The sequence below is a fragment of the Lithobates pipiens genome, unplaced genomic scaffold, assembly GCF_037356315.1.
Source record: "Lithobates pipiens isolate NorthernLeopardFrog02 unplaced genomic scaffold, aLitPip1_a1.2 Scaffold_3, whole genome shotgun sequence".
NCBI classification, from domain to species: domain Eukaryota; kingdom Metazoa; phylum Chordata; class Amphibia; order Anura; family Ranidae; genus Lithobates; species Lithobates pipiens.
This window is the reverse complement of record NW_027507790.1, coordinates 178705973-178729462: the sequence shown is the minus strand read 5'-3', so window position 1 is coordinate 178729462 and position 23490 is coordinate 178705973.

Genomic DNA, 23490 nt, shown 5'->3' with positions numbered 1-23490 from the left:
CAAAAGGGGTGTACTCATTTTATGCTAAGCACTGTATATGCAGTATGCACAGTGCTTTGAAAAAGTATTAATACCCCTTGAAATTTTCCACATTTTGCCATGTTTCAACCAAAATGGTAAATGCATTTTATTGTCATTGTATGTGATAGGCCAACACAAAGTGGCACATAATTGTGAAGTGGAAAGAAAAATGGCAAATGGTTTCAAAATTGTTTACAAATAAATATTTGAAAAGTGCAGCGTACATTTGTATTCAGCCTTCCTGAATCAATACTGTAGAACCACCTTTCGCTGCAATTACAGCTGTAAGTCTTTTTGGGTTTGTCTCTACCAGCTTTGCACATCTACAGAGTGAGATTTTTGCCCATTCTTCTTTGCAAAATAGTTCAATCTCTGTCAGATGGGGAGCATCTGTGAAGAGTAATTTTCAAGTCTTTCCACAGATTCTCAATTGGATTTAGGTCTGTCTGGACTTTGACTAGTCCATTCTAACACATGAATATGCTTTGATCGAAACCATTCCATTGTTGCTCTGACTGTATGTTTAGGGTCATTGTCCTGCTGGAAGGTGAACCTTCTCCCCAGTAAGTCTTTTGCAGACTCTGACAGGTTTTCTTCTAAGATGGCCCTGTATTTGGCTTCATCCATCTTCCCATAAACCCTGACCAGTTTTCCTGTCCCTGCTGAAGAAAAGCATCCCCACAGCATGATGCTGCCACCACCAAACCGAAACCGATACTGAAACACCATTGATACCGAAAATGACTGTTTTTAAAAAATATTTTTATACAGGAGGTGGTCAGAGACTGGGGACATGGTACAGGAGGTGGTCAGAGACTGGGGACATGGTACAGGAGGTGGCCAGAGACTGGGGACATGGTACAGGAGGTGGTCAGAGACTGGGGACATGGTACAGGAGGTGGCCAGAGACTGGGGACATGGTACAGGAGGTGGCCAGAGACTGGGGACATGGTACAGGGAGGTGGCCAGAGACTGGGGACATGGTACAGGGAGGTGGTCAGAGACTGGAGACATGGTACAGGGAGGTGGTCAGAGACTGGGGACATGGTAAAGGAGGTGGTCAGAGACTGGCGACATGGTACAGAGGTGGTCAGAGACTGGCAGCATGGTACAGGAGGTGGTCAGAGACTGGCGACATGGTACAGGAGGTGGTCAGAGACTGGCGACATGGTACAGGAGGTGGTCAGAGACTGGCGACATGGTACAGGAGGTGGTCAGAGACTGGCGACATGGTACAGGAGGTGGTCAGAGACTGGGGACATGGTACAGGAGGTGGTCAGAGACTGGGGACATGGTACAGGAGGTGGCCAGAGACTGGGGACATGGTACAGGAGGTGGCCAGAGACTGGGGACATGGTACAGGAGGGGGCCAGAGACTGGGGACATGGTACAGGAGGTGGCCAGAGACTGGGGACATGGTACAGGGAGGTGGTCAGAGACTGGAGACATGGTACAGGGAGGTGGTCAGAGACTGGAGACATGGTACAGGAGGTGGTCAGAGACTGGCGACATGGTACAGGAGGTGGTCAGAGACTGGCGACATGCTACAGGAGGTGGTCAGAGACTGGCGACATGCTACAGGAGGTGGTCAGAGACTGGCGACATGATAAAAGAGATAAGTGTGTTGTCCTTTGTGCAGCCAGTGTGTTGTCCCCTGTGCAGCCAGTGTTGTGTCCCCTCGTGCAGCCAGTGTTGTGTCCCCTCGTGCAGCCAGTGTTGTGTCCCCTCGTGCAGCCAGTGATGCAGCAAAGAGAGAAGAGAGCCGCCTCCGTCGCCTGGTTCAATAGAGCGCCGGGAACATCACAGCTTTAATTTCAATAGCTGTGTGTTCCCCCGTCGCACGCCATCGCATACAGCCCCTCCCCCTTGTCCGGGGAACTGTGATAGACAGATCCCCTGTCCAATCCGTCGGAATGTGTCCTATCGGACCGTGTTGTCGGATAATCCGACTGTGTGTGGTATGCATCGGACTGATTCCGTCAGAATATCCGTCGGACCCAATTTTCCAACTTGTTGGAAATATTTCCCGACCAACTGGTTCGATCAGACATACTCCGATCATGTGTAGAGAATTTTGATCGGACCAAGTGCCACGCATGCTCAGATCAAATTCCTACATCAAAGCTATTGGCTACTAGCCTGAACGTAGTCCCATCGTAACGAAATTACGTCATCACGTTCTGAATGATCGGATTTTTCGACAACTTAGTCCGACCGTGTGTATGCAACAGTTTCGGACAAGATCCGACGGACAAAATCCGATGGATTTGGTTGTCGAAATCTCCGACCGTGTGTACTGGGGCTTAGGAGATCAATTGGTCGATTGGGAGCATCGGCCAGTACTATACAGCACAACTAGGCCTGTAGGGGCCGCTTATTGAGGTGAGAGGCTGGGGGAAACAGTGGTGCACACCCCGGACTACACGAATCACAGTGGATGCATAAATTGGCACGGTTTGGACATCTACTGCACAGAGTTTTGACACTTTAAAGAAACCTCTAGATGAACTTTTATGAAGAAGTTGTATGTGGGCTTTTTCCAGTATTTGAAAAATAATAAGAATCCCTGGTGATCTGGTGGCGTCCCTGGCGGTCCAGTGTGGGCATCCTGGGGGGGGCGGCACTGATAATCGATCAGCACAGACCCCCCCCGTCAGAGGAGCAGCCGATCGGCTCTCCTCTACTCGCGTCTGACACACGCGAGTGAGGAAGAGCCGATCACCGGCTCTTCCTATTTACACTGCGATCAGCCGTGATTAGACACGGCTGATCACGTGGTAAAGAGTCTCCGTCAGAGACCCTTTACTGAGATCGTAGTTGCAGGGTGTCAGACTGACACCCCGCAACAACGATCGCCGCGATGCGCGACCCCGGGGGCGCGCAGCGACTCAAAATCCTGATCACGTCATATGACGTCTGGTCAGGATTTTGAAACCCCTATGCTGCCGTGTATCTGTTATAGGGCGGGCGGCAAGTGGTTAAGAAAATTCAGCACATTTATGAGTTGGATACACAAATTTGAATATTTGCACAACATCTTATGACTTCTGCACTTTAATATTGTGTTTGCACTTTACTTATCGAATATTTATTCACTGAAAATGTTATTGAATATTTATGCACTTTAACCACTTCCCGACCGCCTCATGCCGATATACGTCGGCAGAAGGGCGCGTACAGGCAAAATCATGTACCTGTACGTTGTCCTTTAAGAAGCGGCGGGGGCGTGCTAGCGTGCCCGCAGGAATCTCCGTGAGTCCAGTCGCGGGTCCCGCAGACTCGATCGCCACAGGGATACCCACAATCGCCTCACGGAGAGGAAGAATGGGGAGATGCTTTAGTAAACAAGCATCTCCCCATTCTGCCTAGCAACAGGTGACACTGATCTCTGTTCCCTGTGATTGGGGCAGAGATCAATGATGTGCACAACACAGCCACGCCCCCCACTGTTAGCAACACGCCCCTAGGACACACTTAAACCCTACACTGCCACCTCCTGGTTAGGGATGAGCCGAACACCCCCCGGTTCGGTTCGCACCAGAACTTTCGAACGGACCCCAAATTCGAACGAACTTTAGAACCCCATTGAAGTCTATGGGACTCGAACGTTCGAAATTAAAAGTGCTAATTTTAACGGCTAATATGCAAGATACTGTCCTAAAAAGGGTTTGGGGACCTGGCTCCTGCCCCAGGGGACGTGGGTCAATGCCTAAAATGTTTTTAAAAATGGCCGTTTTGGCGGGAGCACTGATTTTAATGACGATTAAAGTGAAAAAAAAAGTGAAATATTCCTTTAAATATGGTGCCTGGGGGGTGTCTGTAGTATGCCTGTGAAGTGCCACGTGTTTCCCGTGTTTAGAACAGTCCCTGCACAAAATGACATTAAACGGCATTATAACACCATTTAAAACTGCTTGCGGTTTTAATGTTATATCTGGTTCCTGCAATATGGTTGAAAATCATTGAGAAAAATGGCATGGGTAGCCCTCCCTGCCCATTACCAGCCTATTTGGGTCTTGTACGCATATTAAGGGGAACCCTGTACCCATATTAAAAAAAGGAAATGCGTGTGGCCCCCAGGCCCTATATATTCAGAACAGCAGTATACAGGCGGTGCAAACAAGACAGGGACTGTGTAGGTTTGTTGTGTTAAGTTGAATCTGTTTGTAATTTTCAACTGGTACATTTTTAAAGTGTAGCTCCAGTCAAAAAAACGATTTTTAAGCTTTTTGGAAAACATAGGGAAGGGTTATCACCCCTGTATAATTTGTTTTGTCGTCCATCTTTTTTCATATCACTTGCTGTTGTCTCCTTCCGTTTGCAAGTAGGAGATGTTTGTAAATTGGATGTTTGAAAGTAGGGGCCTGCCCTATATGCTCTGCAGAAATGGCGGAACAAGGTGTTGGTTTTGCCACAACATTGTAAGCCCTCAAAGTGACTCTTGGTGGGCGCTGGAGCGCCCTGCTGTGAACGATTATATCAAGAATTGTAATTACATGCCATTGTTGAACAGTGGTAGAAAAATTGACCTTTGGTGGTTGTGGTGCTGGTGCCACAACACTATAAGTCCTCACCGTTACTCTGGGTGGGCACAGGAAGGGGCCCTCCTGTGAAATATTATATCAAGAATTGTAATTACATGTCCCTGTTAAACAGGGGCAGAAAAATGTGGCCTTAGGCACTGCTGCTGGTGCCACCACACTGCAACCTCTCCCATATACTCTAGTTTTATTGCAGGAATTAGCCCTGCTGCAAAGCATTGCATAAAAAATTTTACTTAAACGCCCCTGTTAAACAGGGGCAGAAAAATTGGGCATTAGGCACTGGTGCTGGTGCCACCACACTGCAACCTCTGCCATATACTCTAGTTTTATTGCAGGAATTAGCCCTGCTGCAAAGCATTGCATCAAAAATTGTAATTAAACACCCCTGTTAAACAGGGGCAGAAAAATTGGGCCTTAGGCACTGGTGCTGGTGCCACCACACTGCAACCTCTCCCATATACTCTACTTTTATTGCAGGAATTAGCCCTGCTGCAAAGCATTGCATAAAAAATTGTACTTAAACGCCCCTGTTAAACAGGGGCATAAAAATTGGGCCTTAGGCACTGGTGCTGGTGCCACCACACTGCAACCTCTTCCATATACTCTAGTTTTATTGCAGGAATTAGCCCTGCTGCAAAGCATTGCATCAAAAATTGTACTTAAACGCCCCTGTTAAACAGGGGCAGAAAAATTGGGCCTTAGGCACTGGTGCTGGTGCCACCACACTGCAACCTCTCCCATATACTCTTGTTTGATTGCAGGAATTAGCCCTGCTGCAAAGCATTGCATCAAAAATTGTACTTAAACGCCCCTGTTAAACAGGGGCAGAAAAATTGGGCTGATGGCATCAACCAGAACCAGAAATGTTCTTCCAACATATCAGCGGAGGAGGAAGAGGATAGACAATCAACATAACAGGACAGTCACTCAGCATCAGCATAGGCAGTCTTGAAGGGATGTGATATTTCAAAAAAAAATATTCTGTTACATCAGCTTCAGGTGCTTGGTAGCTGTGGGTGATCCAAGACTGATTCATCTTGATGAAGGTCAGTCGATCAACTGATTCGGTGGACAGGCGCACCCTGTGATCGGTAACAAAGCCACCAGCAGCACTGAAGGTGCGTTCCGAAAGAACGCTGGATGCAGGACAGGCCAGTAGCTCAATTGCATACTGTGCAAGCTCTGGCCAGTGATCCATCCTCAAGACCCAGTAAGCCAGAGGATTTTCGGTGGGAAAGGGGGTCCAAGTCTGACCTTGCCCCTAGGTATTCCTGCACCATGTAAATCAGACGCTGGCGATGGGTGCTGGAACCGATCATACCTTGGGGCTGCGGACTAAAAAATTGTCTGAAAGCATCAGTCAGACGGCCACCTTCTCCACCGCTCCTTCTGACCGATGCCTCAGCAACACGTTGTCCAGGACCAGGAGTTTGTAACCTCCCAGTCTCTGGGAACGCGTTGCACAGACCTTTCTGCAAGGCCTCCCGGAGATGTCTCATCCTCTGCTCCCTCTGCGATGGCAAGATAAGGTCGGCAACCTTACCCTTGTACCGTGGATCAAGGAGAGTGGCCAGCCAGTAATGGTCCTTCTCCTTGATCCGAAGAATACGAGGATCCTTCCGCAGGCTTTGCAGGATCAGGGAGGCCATGCAGCGTAGGTTAGCTGAGGCATTCGGTCCGGAGTCCTCTGGGTCACTAAGGACAACATGATCCGCAGCTACCTCCTCCCAGCCACGTACAAGTCCACGGGTTTCTTGGGACTGTAAATCATCCCTACAAGACTGCTGCTGCTGCTGCTGATGCTGAGCGCCAGCCTCCACCTCCATGCTGACACAATCATCCTCCTCCTCCTCTTCCTCCTCCTCATCCTCTTCCTGTGTGATGGGTGGCACAGCAGGAACACTGTCTGGATAAAGGGGGCCTTGAGAGGCAAGGAGATCCTCCTCTTCCTGCCTCTGTTCTGCCTCAAGTGCCCTGTCCATTATTCCACGCAGCGTATGCTCCAAGAGGTGGACAAGAGGTACAGTGTCACTGATGCATGCACTGTCACTGCTCACCATCCTTGTGGCCTCCTCAAACGGTGACAGGACAGTGCATGCATCCCTGATCATGCCCCACTGGCGTGGTGAGAAAAAACCGAGCTCCCCTGACCCTGTCCTGGTGCCGTAGTCGCACAGGTACTCATTGATGGCCCTCTGCTGCGTGTGCAGCCGCTGCAGCATGGCCAACGTTGAATTCCACCTGGTGGGCATGTCACATATAAGGCGGTTCTTGGGCAGGTTCAACTCCTTTTGGAGCTCAGCCAGCCGAGCACAGGCATTAAATGATCGGCGGAAATGCACACAGACTTTCCTGGCCTGCTTCAGGACATCCTGTAAGCCGGGGTACCTGCCCAAGAACCGCTGCACCCCCAGGTTAAGGACGTGAGCTACACAGGGCACATGGGTCAGTTGTCCCTGTCGGAGGGCGGAGAGGAGGTTGGTGCCATTGTCACAAACCACCATTCCTGGCTTAAGCTGGCGTGGCGTCAACCACCTCTCGGCCTGCCCCTGCAGAGCTGACAAAACATCCGCCCCAGTGTGGCTCCTGTCCCCCAAACAAACCAGCGCAAGCACGGCATGGCATCGTTTTGCCTGCGTACTTGCGTAGCCCCTGGAACGCCTACGAAGCACCGCTGGTTCTGAGGACAGAGCACTGGAAGAGGCCATGGAGGAAGAAGAAGAGGAGGGGGTGGAGGAGAGAGGTGTGTCACAACCAATAGTAGCATTTTGGAGGCGTGGTGGCGGAACAACCTCCAACACTACTGCACCTTGTCCTGCATCCTTCCCAGCTGCCAGGAGAGTGACCCAATGGGCCGTGAAAGACAGGTAACATCCCTGTCCATGCCTGCTGGACCAGCGGTAATATGCACCTTACCGCTGACCGCCCTGTCCAGCGAGGCAAGGACATTGCCTTCCACATGCCGGTAGAGAGCCAGAATCGCCTTCCGTGAGAAAAAGTGGCGTTTGGGGACCTGCCACTGAGGAACCGCACATTGTACAAACTCACGGAAGGGGGCCGAGTCTACCAACTGAAAAGGCAGCAGTTGAAGTGCTAGCAATTTAGCCAAGCTAGCATTCAACCGCTGGGCATGTGGATGGCTAGGAGTGAACTTCTTTCGCCGGTCCAGCAGCTGGGGCAGGGACATTTGCCTGCTATAATCGGACGTGAGTGTACCGCTAGCAGAGTTCCCGGAAGCACACCTAATTCTACACCTTCATTCCTCTCAGAGCAGGTTTCAGAGAGGACTGAAGGTTTAGTGGGGTTGGAGATGCCAGCTGATGAGGAGCAAGGAGAGGTCCGCTTTGTTCTTTGGTGTGGGTCTTTGAGGTACGCTTGCCAACGAGCTGCATGGCAGGTCAACATATGTCTGGTCAAGCATGTGGTGCCCAAGCGGCTGATGTTTTGGCCACGCGAGATACGCTTGAGACATATGTTGCAAATAGCAGTGGTGCAATCTGATGCACTCGTCTCAAAAAAGGCCCACACCAAAGAACTTTTAGAATAACGCGCAGAGGCAGCGCCCTGCACAGGCGGAGCTCTGCGGTGTGATTCAGTCGGTGTGCTGCCCCTAAGCTGGCCCCCGGAGGGCATCCTGCCTCGTTGGACATTAGCCTCCGACTCCTCCTCCACCTCCTCCTCCTCCTCTCTCCTTCCAGGCACCCACGTGGAGTCAGTGCCCTCAACATCCCCTCCCTCTTCATCGCTGTAGCAAACCTGGCAGTATGCTGCAGCTTGTGGAACATGACTGCCAGATTGCTGTCCTTCTTGAGCATCCCCTCTCTCTGCGCTCACGCTACTGCCTTCCTCTAGCTGAGTGTCATCATCAGAGCCCACAAAACACTGGGCATCCTCCTGGAGCATGTACCCAACACTGTGCTCAAAGAGTTCAGGAGACTCCTCTGGAGGACGTGGTGGGTCTAGGGAAGGAGTCACTGATGATGACATTGAGAGGAGGGAAGACGATGCGTTGGCAGCTGCTTTGCTAGTACCCTGAGACTGGGTGAGAGAGGATGAGGAGGATGAAGAGGGCTTGGTCATCCACTCTACCAAGTTGTTGGCATGTTGCGGCTCAACATGTCCAGCTGCCGAAAAGAAGGACAAGTGTGTCCCATGGCCACATGCTGATGACAATGCACCGCGTCCACGACCAGCACTGTTGTCTCTAGACACAGAGCCTGCTTGCCCTCTTTTATCGGCTCGCACCTGTCTGCCTCTCCTTGCTGGCCTTCCAGACATGGTAATGGCCTGAAGGGAGTTGGGTAAAAAAGCAGTTGGGTAGTGTATATTGTGCTAGAGGCACACAACACCCACTAACTCCTGCAGATGCCTTTATTATAGAACACCAGAGATAAAGGGGTATATACAGATGTATACTGTGCTGTGCTGGAGGCACACACAACTTCCAATAACTCCTGCAGATGGCAAGTGGGCTTAAATAGAGAACAGCTATGTAGGTGGATATAGCGGTATGTACAGGGTAACGAGCACACAGACAGCACGCACAAGCTCCTAACACTACTGACTGCAAGCTCTATTATAAAAGATAGATCACTAGCTATATAGGTGAGGTGAATATAGCGGTGTATACTGCGGTCAGGGCACGCAGACAACAACCACTACACAACAGCAAGATCGAAAATCGGCCGAAAACGATCGGTGTGTACTGTGTTGAAGGTACACAGAACACCCACTGCTTCAAACGCCAACACACTACACAAGGCCACCGCGCTGGCGGCCTTATATAGTGTGGGGCGTGCACTACACAGCCTGAGCTATGATTGGCCACAGGCATCCTGCCTGTGGCCAATCATGGCTCTGCTCGCTGCTGGCGCTGCGATTGGCCAAGCATGCGGGGTCACAGTGCATGCTTGGCCAATCATGAGCCAGCAATGCACTGCGCCATCGCAGTGCATTGGGGGCCGTGAGCGCCACACGAATTTGGCGCGAACGGACCAAAATGCTCGGACTTCGCCGAACAGACGAACAGCCGATGTTCGAGTCGAACGTATGTTCGACTCGAACGCGAAGCTCATCCCTACTCCTGGTTAACCCCTTCACTGCCAGTGTCATTTACACAGGAATCAGTGCATTTGTATAGCACTGATTGCTGTATAAATTACACTGGTCCCAAAAATGTGTCAAAAATGTGCAATGTGTCCGCCATAATGTCACAGTCACGATAAAAATCGCTGATCGCCGCCATTTAAAAAAAAATTATTATTTAAAATGTCATAAAACTATCCCCTATTTTGTAAACGCTATAACTTTCATGCAAAGCAAGCAATAATCGCTTATTGCGATTTTTTTTTTTTTTTTACCAAAAATATGTAGAATACGTATCGGCCTAAACTAAGAAAAAAAATGTTTTTATATATTTTTGCTGGATATTTATTATAGCAAAAAGTAAAAAATAATGTGTTTTTTTTTTCAGAATTGTTGCTCTTTTTTTTATTTATAGCACAAAAAATAAAAACCGCAGGGGTGATCAAATGCCACCAAAAGAAAGCTCTATTTGTGGGGAAAAAAATTTTTGTTTGGGAGCCACGTCACATGACTGCGCAATTGTCAGTTAAAGCGACGCAGTGCCGAATCGCAAAAAGTGCTCTGGTCAGGAAGGGAGTACCGGTAAATTTTTCCGGGCTGAAGTGGTTAAGGTTCAAACAGAAGGATCAGTATTAGGATTATTACACATCTATTGTATATTGCAGGTTTACAGGTCTTTTTGCACTGTTGCTATTTTGCACTGCTGCTATGTATTTATTTATTTATTATTATTTAGAAGATTGCTATAGAAGATTGAGGTTTTTTTTTGTTTTTTGTATATATTAATTCTAGTTTTTTAGTTAGGACATGGCTAGAATTTAGTTTTTGGAAGTTTTTGAACTTTTTTTGTCTGAAAACATAAACAAACAAGAAAGACTAGCGCCATCTAAGTATAGTAAAGAATTAAAAACAGATGTATTGCCCTAATGTAGCAACTCACATAAAACCAGTGAAAAAATGCTCATCAGAATCCACTGCTCTTGAGGTAATGTAAATATCACAGTGTGGTATTTGTTAGGACGCCATTTTGACCCGATAACCGATCATGCTCCCCTCAAATGGATGGCTCCAAAGAAGGAGACAAATAGATGGGTGAACCAGTGGTTTTTGGACCTACAAGATTATTCCTCCATGGTAAAACACAGGACGCTGTTAAGATGGGAAATTTAGATGCCCTTTCCCAGGGTTTATTCCTGTTGGGCTACAAACCTGGGGTTGAAACGGGGGGGGGGGGGGGATTTTGGGGTTTATACATATCCCAGGCTCCTCTCATACACTTTCAGAGTGCTCTGATTCCTTATCCAGTTGGGGCTTTGCACCTCTTATGGCAATTTAGGGTCATCTGAGTTCTCGATAGCCGGGGGGAACAGATAGGATGTGTCTGTGAGAGCTGCAAGGTTGGTGAAATGCAAACAAGCTTTGTATGTGGAGGCTGACAAGCATTAGCCCTTGTACACATGGTCGGAGATTCCAACGGAATGTGTTCCGATTGGACCGTTTTGTCAGATATTCCGACTGTGTGTGGTCTACATCGGACTGTTTCCAACGGACCAAGTTTTCCAACTTGTTGGTAAAATTTTCCAACAAAATGCTCAGATCGGACATACTCCGATCATGTGTAGAGAATTCCGATCGGACAAAGTGCCACGCATGCTCAGATCAAATTCCTACACCAAAGCTATTGGCTACTAGCCTGAACGTAGTCCCGTCGTAATGTAATCACGTCTGATTTTCCGACAACTTTGTCCGACCATGTGTATGCAACAGTTTCGGACAAAATCCATCAGACAAAATCCGACGGATTTGGTTGTCGGAATCTCCGACCGTGTGTACAAGGGCTTAGGCTTGGAAAGCCTGATGCCACGTACACACGACTGGATTTTCCGGTAGACTAGGTCCAACGGAATCAGTCCGTCGGACAATCTGATCGTGTGTGGGCTAATCCGATCATTTTTCATAAAAAAAATCCAACGGACCTAGAAATAGAACATGTTTCAAATCTGTCCGATGGACTCAATTCCTATCGAGAAAATAATTCGTCTGTATGCTGGTCCGACGGACCAAATAGGACGCATGGGAAGCTATTGGCTACTGGCTATTGAACTTCCTTTTTTAGTCCCGTCTTATGTGATCATGTTCAAAACTAACATACTTATTCCGTTCGTGTGTGGCCAAGTCCGTTTGTTCGCAAATTCCGTCGGAACTCCGCCGAAAGTCCGTCGGGAAGACCTTCAAACCTTTTCTGCCGAAAAAGTCCAGTCGTGTGAATGTGGCATCAGAGTCAGGATTTTTGATTGTGTACTTACTGCCAGGACACGACTAGAATTTAGTATTTGTACGTTTTTGAACTTTTTCTGTTTACTTCATAGTACAGCACTTGTAAATAGACGTGTAAATAGCACAAATAAATACACTACTACTTGCCACTACTCCACTAGACTGGCATCTGTATGTGAAATTGTGCTCACCCCACCCTTTTGTACCTGCTACCTATCCTCAGCTCATTATATACAGTACAGTAGATATATAAAAGAATCACCCCCTTTAAAATAATGACAATTTGTTGCTTTGCGGGCACCATTTTTGTTTTATCAAACTGTGTTTACTAGTGCAACATATAACATCCAAGTGAAAGATATAATACCAACGTGTCTAAAAAAAATCAAAAGTATCAAAAAAAGAATCACTGAGTTGGAAAAAGGATCACCTACCTTTATGTTAATATTTTTTTGGAACCACTCGCATTAATTACAGCCTTTAGTCTATTGGGATATGTCTCTACTAACTTTGCACATCTAGCCTTTGCAATATTTGTCCACTCTTCTTTGCAGTACTGCTCAAGGCAGGGGTCAAGTCTTGGGGAAAAAAGTGTGGGAGCTCCCACCCAAGATCCACTCGCCAACCAAAAAAAAAAAATGATACGCTCATATGCATGAACGCTTCAAAAGTGGTATTTTTCATTCAATTTTCGTATATTGTGTGTATGAAGCTTAACTGTTAGTACATTAAAAAAACAATTCCCAATAAACATAAATACGGTAATTCTCTGAATAATCAGCATTCATTCAATTGTGCTTCCATGCAAATGTGAATATCGTGTTCTGATCTTTATTGGGGAAATTTATTTTGTATATAGAGTGTTTATGTGGTGAGTTTACACTTTTCATTGAAAAGAGTTTGGATAGCACAGGGTTAAATAAAAAAGGTCATAATCAACTGCACCGTATCTGGACAAAATGCTTGGGAGATAGTGATGTGTTCCTGCTTAGGAGATGTATGTTAACTCGGGGGGCTGCAAACTCTGCAGGGCTCCAACACACATTCGCTGCTATTCCAACCCTTCACATATTTCCACATAAACTTCCCTCCTGGCATTAAACTTTGCCAGGTATTGTGCTCAGCTTACCACCCCAAACTGATGTTCCTCCCTCAGCTCACCTCTCTCCCTGCATGTCATGTGAGAAGAATAGCTGTGCTCCTCCTCTGGGTTCTCTCATCATATGGCACTGAAGATAGAGGAGGGGGGGATTCAGTGGGACACACAGAGCAAGTATGCAGGAGACTGGGGGGGGGGGAGAGATGAGGAGACAGAAAATCAGGAGGGGCCGGCGGGGAGGAGCGAATCACCAGAGGTCTGACTAAATACAATCTCTTAGCAGCAGGGACCTGATCTACCCGTCAGATAGCTGTGATTGACAGGTAGACCGAAGCAGTCATGGGGCCCCCTACTGGCAATGCCTAAATGGTCAGGTGTGCAGCACTTACTATTGCGAGCTGTGTCCTGTGTCGGCAGCTGCTGGTGTAGCACATGCCACACAGTTCACATACTTCAAAGTCTTGCAGGACATGGCTGCTAATGGAAACTGAGTTCCTGTTCTGGAAAAAGTACAGGAACTCCGTTCCCATGCGTTCCGGCAGGACTTGAGTCCTGGCTCAAGGTCAGTTAAATTTGATGGTGACCGTTTCTGGACTGCAATCTTCAAGTCATTCCACAGATTTTCATTGGGGTTTAAGTCTGGGCTCTGACTGAGGCTGGGTTCGCATTCACAGGTTGATGCCTGGGGTCCGATGCCTGTCTGTTCACCAGTTAAGGTGCAAATCAGGTCAGAATTTTTGCCTGAATTTGCATCTGAATCGGACCCAAGCACACACAGGACCCTTTTTGAATGTAGATATATTCCCATATATGTGAACCCAGTCTAAGCCATGCAAGGACATACTTTTTCTTCTTCAACCACTTTGTGGTCATTTTTGCTGTGTGCTTTGAGTCATTGTCATGTTGGAAGGTAAACCCTCTTCCCATTGACAACTTTCTGGCAGAGGGCAGCAGATTTTTCTCAAGAATTTTATGGTATTTTGCCCCATCTATTTGTCTTCAATCCTGCCAAGTTCTCCAGTCCCTACTGCAGACAAACACCCCATAATTGGATATTACCACCTCCATGCTTTACTGTAAAAATGGTGTTCTTTGGATGGTGAGTTGTATTGGATTTCAACCAGACATATCGTTTGGTGTTGAGGCCCAATAGTTCTATTTTAGTCTCATCTGACCACAACACCTTTTTCCCTGTGGCCTCAGAATTTAACCAAAGTGTTTAACCACTTGCCAACTGCCTGCTGTTGTTATACGTCGGCTGTTTGAAGTGGAATATTGTTGTTATGGCAGCAGCTAGCTGCAACCCCGGAATCCACTTCTGTAGCGGGCGCTCCGCTTTCAGATAAAAGTGGTCTCAGAAATGGACCCGTCCTGCTGTGCTCCGGTGCCCTCCGCCGCTCACCGGAGCAGCCAGCAGCAGTGGAGTCAATCTGATCCTGTCCCCTCTGTGGTATGGAGCTGAGTGAGGGGAAGATGACCCCCACCCGGCTCCATACCATTGCAGGGCGGAAGCAACATCAAAACGTCACTTCCACCCATAGCTCTTAAATGGACATTTAGACAAAAAAAATTCAAACAACATTTTATTTATTTATTTTGAATTGCATTTTAGTGTAAATATGAGATCTTATGTCTTTTTGACCCCAGCAGTGGCGGATGGTGCTCAAAAATTTTTTGGGGGGGGGGGCGCAAATTTTTTTTGAAAAAAATCATCAATTGCAGCCACTGTGCCCTCAAACGCTTCCACTGTGCCCATCAAATACTGCCACTGTGCCCATCAAAGCTACCACTGTGCCATCAAACGCTGCCACTGTGCCCATCAAACGCTGCCGGTGTGCCCATTAAACACTGCCAGTATGCCCATTAAACGCTGCCAGTGTGTCCATCAACCGCTGCTAGTGTACCCATCATATGCTGCCAGTTGTCCATTAAATGCCCCAGTGTGACCCCCGCCCACTTGCCGTCTGCCCAGCACTTACCCTGTCTTGGTTGGGCAGTGCGGGAAGGCGACGAGCGAGGTCCTTTGTGCATTTCCTGCTGTCCTCATCTCACATCCTCTCCTCCTAATAGGTGTCCAATAGTGGCACCTGTTGTTTCAGCCAATCAGGTGATAGGTAACAGACCCGAGCACCTGGAGAGGCGGTTTAGTGTTAGAAAAGCAAATATTAATTTGCTTTCCTAACACAGCTGAGTGACCTGCGAGCACCCAGCATGGCACTCACAGGTTGCCTTTTTTTACACCTATTAGAGCCTATGGCTCTAAACAGGTGCTTAAAAAACACCCCCCGCTGCTGTAATTCAGGTGCCCGGCGCCCGAAAAGGGGCCGGGTGCCTGCAATGAATCTATCTATTGGTGGTAGAGGGGGTGGCCAGTGAGAGGGGGTGACGCCCGTGCGCCCATATGGATGCACCGCCACTGGACCCCAGATCTCATATTTAAAAGGTCCTGTCATCCTTGTAATAGGAATTAATAGGAATAAAAGTGACACAATTTTGTGTAAAAAATAAAAAGTAAAATAAATAAGAAAAAAACATGCCCCATCCCGACGAGCTTGCGAAGCAAACGCATACGTGAGTAGCACCCGCATATATAAACGGTGCTCAAACCACACATGTGAGATATTGCCACGATCGTTAGAGCAAACGTGATAATTATATCCTCCTCTGTAACGCAAAACATGCAACCTGTAGAATTTTTTAAACATCTCCTATGGAGATTTTTAAGGGTAAAAGTCATAAAAGTCGCTATTCCATGAGCGGGTGCCATTTTGAAGCCTGACATATTGGGTATCAATTTACTCGGCATAACATCATCTTTCACAATGTAAAACAAATTAGGCTAACTTTACCGTAGTCTTATTTTTTTTAGTTAAAAAAAAGTGTATTTTATCCAAAAAAAGTGCGCTTGCAAGACCGTTGCACAAATACGGTGTGACAGAAAGTATTGCAACGACCGCCATTTTATTCTCTAGTATGTTAGAAAAAAAGTAATTTTCGAGAAAAAAAAATAATAATTATTTTAACCTGTAAGCACCAAATCTCAAAACGAGACTCTGTCCTTAAAGCCCCATACACACTATCAGATTTTCTGCTGATTTTTTCCTTTAGATTTACCAAAACCATATAATATGAGGTCAAACACTAGGAGTTTCAATTTGTATGCAATCAGGCAGGCCCTTCTACTACATGGTTTTGGTAAATCGGAAGAAAAAAAAACAGCAGAAAATCTGATAGTGTGTATGGTGCTTAAGTGGTTAACCACTTAAGGACCAGCCTTGTTTTGAGATTTTGGTGTTTACATCTTTAAAACAGTTTTTTTGCTAGAAAATAACTTAGAACCCCCAAACATTATATATTGTTTTTTTTTCTAACACCCTAGAGAATAAAATAGCAGTCATTGCAATGCTTTTTTTCACATTTGTGGAAAAAATTCCCTTTTTTGAATAAAAAAATAAGAGAACAGTAAAGTTAGGCAATTTTTTTTATATTGTGAAAGATAATGTTACGCCAAGTAAGTTGATACCCAAAATGTCACGCTTCAAAATTGCGCCCGCTCATGGAATGGCGTCAAACTTTTACCCTCAAAAATATCCATTGGTGACATTTAAAAAATCTTACACGTTGAATGTTTTGAGTTACAGAGGAGGTCTAGGGTTAGAATTATTGCTCTCACTCTAACGATTGCGGTGATACCTCACATGTGGTTTGACCACCGTTTTTGATATGCGAGTGCTATGAGTGCTACTTCTGCGTGGGAGCTCGTCGGGAAGGGGCGTTTTAAAAAAATATATAATTCTTATTTATTTTACTTGATTTTATTTATTTTTACACTGTCTTTTAAAAGAAAAAAATTGAGTCACTTTTATTCCTATTACAAGGAATGTAAACTTCCCTTGTAATAGAAAAAAGAAAGACAGGTCCTCTTAATTTGGACATAAATGCAATAAAAAAAGCAAAAAAATAATTGTCAACTGAAAAAATGACATTGAAAAAAATGTGCCTTTAAGACGTATGGGCAGAAGTGATGTTTTGACATCATTTCCGCCTTGCAGTGTCATGGAGATGGGTGGGGACCATCTTACCCTGACTCATCTCCATGCACAGCAAGTGAGAGGGTGCGATTGCCTCCGCCCGGGCACCGGATTGTGGTGGGAGAGGGGGGCCCCTCTCCCGCCACCGATAAAATTGATCTTGCGGCTAATCCGCCACAGAGACCACTTTTTTTATCTTGTAGCCGGCTGAACACAGGGATAATGTGTTAAAGCTAGCTGCAACGATATCTGTCCCCAAAGTAGGGACGTACATCCACGTGCGGCAGTCGGCAAATGGTTAAGGTGGTCGAATTTGGTTGAGACTTAAATGTAACTGTTTGGGAACAACACCAAACGATATGTCTGGTGGAAATCTAATACAACTCACATCCAAATTTCAATGGCTACCAATGCGGCCCCACGAAAATTGATGCCAAGTTAGAGTCTGGTGGTGCTGGATTGCCCGCTCTCCTCCTGTGACTGTTGAAGGGAAATGTGCTTGTCAGTATAGCACCATTTCTGATTTTCGTATAAAGGTTGATAGTGTGCAGTAACAGCTTGATGTTATGCCCACAATTGAAAAAAATAGTATTTTTACATTGTACAATGTCATACTAAAGGCTGATAAATTATAAGGACATTAAGGAGTACAGATGTCACATTGTCATTCTGGTAATCTTTAGAACACTGTGTACTGAATGGCCAGCATACGTAAGCAGATTCACTTTAATAATTGTGTGAGGATATTGCTTCCATTAGCTGATTAAACATTTAATATATGGTGTGACATTTCTGGACATCATCCACATTTCCACTGCTACACAGCAATCTGGGTTTATTTTAGTTTCCTTCTAGTCATTTTACCAAAGAAATCATTACTTACTGGACATGTTACTGTACTAAGTTTTAAAATATTGTGAATTGACTTTCTCCCAGCGCCCCCTCCCCTTACATCCTTTCTTCCTCCTTTTTCTTTATTGTGCTCTATGTTCAATGTTCTTTTAACACTGCCACATCCATGCTATTGAATGTGGGCCTCTATGTCCTTCACAGGAATTTGGTTAGCTCTATCCTGTAAATGCAGACCACACCCTTCTCCAGAAACACAAACTCATTGTAATGGGTAAAAATAGTAGTAAACAAGTTGAAGAAGTCCCATCATTAGCTGAAAGAGATGAACATTTTTTTTAAATGATTTTTATTTATTTTTTTATTTTTTTTAATTATTATTGTTTTTCAAAAATTATTTTTCTTTTCAAAAATGTTTTTTTTTTTCAAAAATGATTTTTTTAATTATTATTTTTTCATGGGGTGGTCATAATGTTTTGGCTGATCATGGGGTGGTCATAATATTTTGGCTGATCATGGGGTGGTCATAATATTTTGGCTGATCATGTTGTGGTCATAATGTTTTGGCTGATCATGGGGGGGTCATAATGTTCTGGCTGATCATGGGGTGGTCATAATGTTTTGGCTGATTATGGCGTGTACATAATGTTTTGGCTGATTATGAGGTGGATATAATGTTTTGGCTGATCATGGGGTGGACATAATGTTTTGGCTGATCATGGGGGGTCATAATGTTTTGTCTGATCATGGGGGGTCATAATGTTTTGGCTGATCATGGGGTTGTCAGCTTTTGCCACCTCCCAACTTTTCGCCATTCATTCCTATGGGACAAATTTCACCGCAAAAATTACAATATTTTGTGAACCATTCGGTGAAACGTTCCACAAAGTAATAGCACACCAATCGGGAAAAATCCCCCACGTTTCACTATATTACTGTCTATGTAGTGTAAAAGCTGTGGGAGGAGTTAGGATGGTAAATTTGGCTATAATAAGAATAAGAATAGTCTACAATTTCTGGGGAAATTGTGTGAAGTGTTCTTGCCTCCACCTACTGGAGTGGGCAGAGTAATTGGGTGGAGTGGCTTGAGTAACTGTTGCGTAGTTGGAGTGGCTGGAGTAACTCTGAAAAGTGTTTAAAAAGCTTAATATTTTAAAAAGTATAAATAGTAGTAAAAACGTTGAATTCACATCATTAGCTGAAAGAACTGAACATTTTTTTCAAAAATTATTTTTTGTTTCAAAAATTATTTTTTGTTTCAAAAATTATTTTTTGTTTCAAAAATTATTTTTTGTTTCAAAAATTATTTTTTGTTTCAAAAATTATTTTTTGTTTCAAAAATTTTTTTTTGTTTCAAAAATTTTTTTTTGTTTCAAAAATTTTTTTTATTTCAAAATTATTATTTTTTTTTTAAAAATGTAAAAAAAAATTTTTTTTTCAAAATCTTTTTTTTTAAACGATTTTTTTTTCAAAAAAAATTTTTTGTTTCAAAAATGATTTTTTTTTTCAATTTTTTTTTTCAAACATGATTTTTTTTCAAACACGTTAACATGATTTTTAAAAAAAAAAAATGTTTTTTTTTCTAATTTTGTTTTTTCAAAAATGATTTTTTCCATGGGGTGGTCATACTGTTTTGGCTGATAATGGGGTGGTCATAAATTATTTGGCTGATCAAAATGTTTTGGCTGGTCATAATGTTTTGGCTGATCATGGGGTGGTCATAATGTTTTGGTTGATTATGGGGGGGTCATAATGTTTTGGTAGATCATGGGGGGGGGTCATAATGTTTTGGCAGATCATGTGGTGTCATAATGTTTTGGCAGATCATGGGGGGGTGATAATGTTTTGGCAGTTCATGGGGGGGGGTCATAAATTATTTGGCTGATCATGGGGTGGACATAATGTTTTGGCTGATGATGGGATGGTCATAATGTTTTGGCTGATCATGGGGTGGACATAATGTTTTGGCTGATCATGGGGTTGTCAGCTTTTGTCACCTCCCACTTTAGTTTTGAACATTTCACATTCATTCCTATGGGACAAATTTCGCCGCAAAAACAGTGATATTTCGTGAACCAAAACTGAAACGTTCCACAAAGTAATAGCAAACCAATTGGGAACAATCGGCACGTTTTTGCTATATTACTGTCTATGTAGTGTAAAAGCTGTGGGAGGAGTTAGGGTGGTAAATTTGGCTATTATAATATATATGTGAGATGACAGTAAGTGGCCTTGCTATGCAAGAACACTTAAAAAATGCATAAACAATTGAATACACAGTGTAGCCATCTCACATAGTTACCAATGCACGTGGAAGGGACCTCCCAATCAGACTAACTAACTATTATGGAAATATTGTGATATATGTTAATAAAGAACACATTTTTCTAAATCTATTTACTATTTATTTACCGTGCTGCTTAAAAACCCCTCTGGGGGAACTTTCCCATATTATATTACTCGGGGTGTGCAGCACCACTACCTCTCCATATATGTGTTTTTCCCATGCTATTGTTCTGAGGATTTTTGCTTTATGCACTAGATTATAAGGCTTGCAGATTATGATAGATAGAAAAATACATCATAAAAATGCTGTAGCAATTTCCATAAAATGTAGTATTTTCATTAAAATGAGGATATCCCATTCTGAAAAAATACTGTTAATTTCAATTCTCATAACAAATTCTCATAGCCAATAGGCAAGGAGCTACAGTTCAACAGATCAAATAGTCAAAAGCTTGATAAGGGCTAAAATAATTGGAAAATAACTGGGGAAACCTTAAAGCTAAACTCTGGGCATTTAACCACTTGACCACTGAGCGCTTAAACACCCTTAATAACCAGACCCATTTTCAGCTTTCGGTGCTCTCACATTTTGAATGACAATTACTCAGTCATGCAACACTGTACCCATATGAAATTTTTGTCCTTTTTTCACACAAATAGAGCTTTCTTTTGGTGGTATTTAATCACAGCTGGGTTTTTTATTTTTTGTGTTATAAAAGAAAAAAGACAGAAAATTCTGTAAAAAAATGAATTTTTCTTAGTTTCTGTTATAAAATTTAGCAGATTAGTAATTTTTCTTCATACATTTTGGCCAAAATTTATACTACTACATATCTTTGGTAAAAATAAGTACAAATTGGTGGATAGTATTTGGTCTTTGTGAAAGTTATAGAGTCCACAATATTGGCAGGGCATCTCAGAGTATTGGCAGGGCATTGCTGGGTATCGCAGAGTATTGGCAGGGCGTCGCAGAGTATTGGCAGGGTATTGCAGAATATTGACAGGGCATTGCTGGGTTGCTGGGTATTGCAGAGTATTGGCAGGGCATTGCTGGGTATTGCAGAGCATTGGCAGGGCATTGCTGGGTATTGCAGAGTATTGGAAGGGCATTGCTGGGTATTGCAGAGTATTGGCAGGGCATTGCTGGGTATTGCAGAGTATTGGAAGGGCATTGCTGGGTATTGGCAGGGCATTGCTGGGTATTGGCAGAGTATCGGCAGGGCATTGCTGGGTATTGCAGTGTATTGGCAGGGCATTGCAGAGTATTGGCAGGGCATTGCCGGATATTACAGAGTATTGGCATGGAATTGCGGGGTTAATTGTCGGTGAGCAGCGCTGTGGGCACTGCAGATTCAGCCCACAGCGCTGCTGACACCGATCTCTACCCCTCTGCAGTACCGATCGGTACAGAGAGGGGAGGGAGGAACCGGCGTCATAACATGACGCCGGTTTGTTTACAAGAGATTGCTCTGTCATTTGACGATGAGCGGCCGTTTACTGTGATCCGTGATGCGCCGGCTCCTGTGAACCCAGTGGTCACGGATGCTCTCGAGTACGCGCCCCAGGGGGTGCACGAGAGCGGAATTCTGGGAGGACGTCATAGTACGTCCTCCCAGAGTTAAGCAACCGCTCTTTAGCCGTCATTCAGCTATGGGCCAGTTGTTAAGTGGTTAAATATATTCCAATATATTCCTCAATAACAACAAAGCATATAAACTCACCAGCCACTTTATTAGGTACCCCTTGGTTGGACCCCCTTTGGACCATAATTTTTTGTGGCATAGATTCAACAAGGTGTTGGAAACATTCCTCAGAGTTTTTGGTCCGTAGTGGACATCCATGATGTGAATGTCTCGTTTCACCATATCCCAAAGGTGCTCTATGGTGATCTGGTGACTGTGGAGGCCATTGGAGTACAGTGACCTCATTGTCATGTTCAAGAAACCAGTGGTGAGATGATTTGATCTTTGTGACATGGTGCATTGTCCTGCTGGAAGTCACCATCAGAAGATGGGTACACTGTAGTCATAAAGGGATGGACATGGTCAGCAACAATACTCAGGTAGGCTGTGGCATTTAAACTATGCTCAATTGGTACTAAGGGGCCCAACCACCACCACTACTAGCCTGAACCGCTACTACAAGTCAGGATGGATCCATGCTTTCATGTTGTTTATGCCAAATTCTGACTTGATCATAATCTGAATGATGCAGCTGAAATCGAGAATCATCATACCAGGCAACATTTTCCAGTCTTCTATTGTCCAATTTTGGCAAGCCTGTGCAAATTGTATCCTCAGTTTCCTGTTCATAACTGACAAGAGTGGAACCTGGTGTTGTCTACTGCTGCTGTAGCCCATCTGCTTCAAGGTTTGATGTGTTGTGCATTCAGAGATGGTATTCTACATACCTTGGTTGTAATGAGGCACTTTTACATTGAGCAGCACCGGGTGTCGGCGGTAAAGCTATTTTTAGTGGCTCTTTACTGTAGTTTTTACGGCACTTTTCAGCCACTAGCAGGGCACTTTTAACCCCCTCTAATGGCCAAAAAAGGGTTAAAAGGGCCCCCAAAGCACTGCTGCTACGGTGATTTGCCGTCGCCTTGGCAGTGCTGCTCATCAATTTCAACAGGCAGGGGTGCTGTAGGAGCGATGTATACACCCCTCCTACAGCGCCTCAAGGATGCTGCTTGCAGGACTTTTTTGAGTTTCCTGCCAGTGCACTGCTCCAGTGTGAAAGCCCTCGAGGTTTCACATTGGAGTGAAAGTGAAAGGAGAGGTACTTTGCAGGCGCTATTTTTAGTGCTATAGCATCTGTAAAGTGCCTCAGTGTGAAAGGGGTCTTATTTAAGAGGAAGTAAACCCTGATGAGTTTACTTCCTCTTTCATTCCCTGCAAAGGCAAAGCATAATGGACTACTATGCATCGCATAGTAGCCCATTATGTGTCACTTACCTGACACAGGAGCCAGCGAAGTCACCGCAGTCCCCTGTAGTTTGGCGCATCCATCTTCTCGGTGGGGTCTCGCAGCTCCGCCACTGTCATTCGGCGAAGCCGCGATGACTTCAATCCCGCGCATGCGCACGGGAGCCGAGACGCACGGCATTGCGCGGCATCTTCGTCATCGAGGATGCCACGCTCAGTGCGCTTGCGCGACGCTGTCTACGGCGCATGCGCCGTAGACAGCGGTGCCCGTCTTCGGGCAAATATCTCCTAAACCGTATAAGTTTGGGAGATATTTCTTGGACCTACAGGTAAGCCTTAATCTAGGCTTACCTGTAGGTCAAAGTGGTTTGTAA